The sequence below is a fragment of the Amblyraja radiata genome, chromosome 1, assembly GCF_010909765.2.
Source record: "Amblyraja radiata isolate CabotCenter1 chromosome 1, sAmbRad1.1.pri, whole genome shotgun sequence".
NCBI classification, from domain to species: domain Eukaryota; kingdom Metazoa; phylum Chordata; class Chondrichthyes; order Rajiformes; family Rajidae; genus Amblyraja; species Amblyraja radiata.
Genome location: NC_045956.1, coordinates 92,939,838 through 92,942,329, shown reverse-complemented (window position 1 = coordinate 92,942,329; position 2,492 = coordinate 92,939,838). Strand labels below are relative to the sequence as shown.

Sequence of the window (2,492 nt, the reverse complement as noted above, 5' to 3'; positions counted from 1 at the left end):
AGAACATGTTTAAAACTGTACAGCACAGGAATAGACTCTTCAGACGATATTGTCTGTGCTGAACATGATGCCAATCAGCCTGCACATGATCTGTATCCCTCCATTTCTTATTTATCAAACGCATTTACAAGCTGTTCAAAATGTGTGAGAGCAGCAAACTGCCATGGGCTGTCAGGCAACTATGGGGGCTGCCTCTTGGTTGTGGAGCATCTGCTCCTTTGGCCCTCTGTGTAGAATATGTGGGCTGTGAATGAGGGAGGCAGTGGGCTGGGAATGAGGGCCAAGCCTCGAAAGGCTTCACAATGGATTCCACCTTGCCATTGGTCCAGTAATGGGTGGCAAAGAGGTGCAGTGGTAGTGTTGCTGCCTTACAGCACCAGAGACCCGTGTTTGATGCTATGGGAGCAGTTTGTACAAAGTTTGCACATTCTCCCTGTGACCGCATTGGTTTTCTCTGGGTGCTCCAGTTTCCTCCCACATTCCAAAGACGTGCAGGTGTGTAGGTTAATTGGCTTCTGTAAATTTTCCCTAGTGCATTGGATAGAGCTGGTGTGCAGGTGATTGTAGATCAGCATGGATTTGATGGGCTGAAGAGCATGTTTTCACATTGTACCCCTAAACTAAACTAAACTGAAATATGCTGTTCATTAACTGCAACTAAAAGCATTATCTGCATCCTGTTGATCAGTGCTTGGACAATTCTGTTCTTCTAAAACTTCTGATTGCTCTACTTTATGCTGACTGAAAAAGGATGGATGGAACAATAGAAGTACAGGTCTACCACCGATTTTCCAGCTTCCTTTGTCCAGAGCCTATCTTGTTAACCGTTTTGTCGGACCAACAGAGATTACGGCCCGAGATTCTAACCTGCAAATTCGGCCTCGGAAATCTGCTATGGGAATGAATCTGCCGGCTCCGGCCAAGCCAGAGTTCCAGAGCCTCAACTGCAGGGGGCAAATTCAATCCGCCAATCAGCATGAAAGTCCCAATGAAGTCGAGATCGCCCGCCTCGCCTGACGGGCGGGCGGGGGGAATTTCAAGTGCGCTCTCATAAATTTGTCTGAATTAAAGGAGATGCCGGACCACCAGTTGATGGAGTGTCAGTGGTTTGACCTGTAGTTGACTGAAGATGGCATAATGATAACTTATTGGGATGACACATAGGGGTCATGTTTCCACTGCCCTCATCTTTATACTGAACGCCTATACCTCTCACCAAGTTTCTGCTGCTAAACCTATTGGAGACCGCCATCTTCATTGTCCTGGTATCACTGGAAAACGTTTCCTTCACATCAAAAGGGAAAATTAATTTAAAATCTTTGCAACTTCAAACACAATAAGCACCACTGACTCATTAGTCTGAAGGGTTGCCTTTGACTAACCTATTGTCCGTTACACCCTTATTTTGTCTTCCCAGCCACACAATCCATCAATTGTCATGTTTGCAATGTCCCTTTCCGTAATAGAATTACAGTGCACTCAAACGTGCCGATATGGTGGGTTAATTAGCTACTATAAATTACCCCACGTGTAGCTGGAATGAAGGTAAATTGTCATATTAAGTATGTATAAGTATATAAGTATAAGTATCCTTTATTGTCATTCAGACCTTTTGGTCTGAACAAAATGTTGTGCCTTGCAGTTATACATAGAATAAAATAACAAAAACACACAATAAACACAAATTTAACATCCACCACAGTGAGTCCACCAGGCACCACCTCACTGTGATGGAAGGCAAAAGTCTTAAAGTCCTTGTCTCTTCCCTCCTTGTTCTCCCTCTGTGCTGAGGCGACCCAGGCTTCCGATGTTGTGACCCCATCAGGTGATGGTAAATAAGTAAGTCCCGCGGCTGAATCCGAGCTCCGCGGGACTTACATGTTGATGGTGTTTCAGTGAATAGATTTCAGGGGAATGGGATTGATGGGAATGCAGGATGAGCTGGCACTCCTTAACCAGTATTCAAAAGAAAACTTCAAGTACGAAAAAAAAACATCAGACCGACTCAGTTTATCTGAACAGGAGCTTGGAAATAAATATTCTATCTTCAATCGAGTAGGTGTGTCTTGAAGTGATAAACAAACACTCAGCACTCAGCACCAAAGTCCAGGGCTTGCATTCTGTTACATTTCTCCACCACCCTTTCACACCTTAGGATATGAACAAAGTAAACGTTATTCCCTTATCGCGTATCAATACACTGTAAATGGCTCGATTGTAATCATGTATTGTCTTTCCGCTGACCGGATAGCACGCAACAAACGTTTTTCACTGTACCTGGGTACACGTGACAATAAACTGAACTGTAAACTGTACTCCCGTTGAGTTACTCCAGCATTTTGTTTCTATCTTTGGTTTAAACCAGCATCTGCAGTCCCTTCATACATATTTAGTCTTTGACTATGGTTCTGACTCATTGCTTCCATTAAATAGAATATTGTATTTATGCTGTGTTTGAGCCAGTAGATGTAACCAGGCTGTCTGGACTAACT

At 43.7% G+C, this 2,492-nt stretch overlaps 1 long non-coding RNA gene across 1 annotated transcript in view; it reads right to left on the bottom strand.

The window, feature by feature from the left end:
* Nucleotides 1-638: 638 nt before the first annotated feature.
* The window catches only part of LOC116973463, a 12,429-nt gene continuing 10,575 nt past the window's right edge, over nucleotides 639-2,492 (bottom strand). The window contains exon 3 of the long non-coding RNA XR_004412063.1: nucleotides 639-651. This is a non-coding gene — a long non-coding RNA (uncharacterized LOC116973463). The remainder of the gene's footprint in view (nucleotides 652-2,492) is intronic.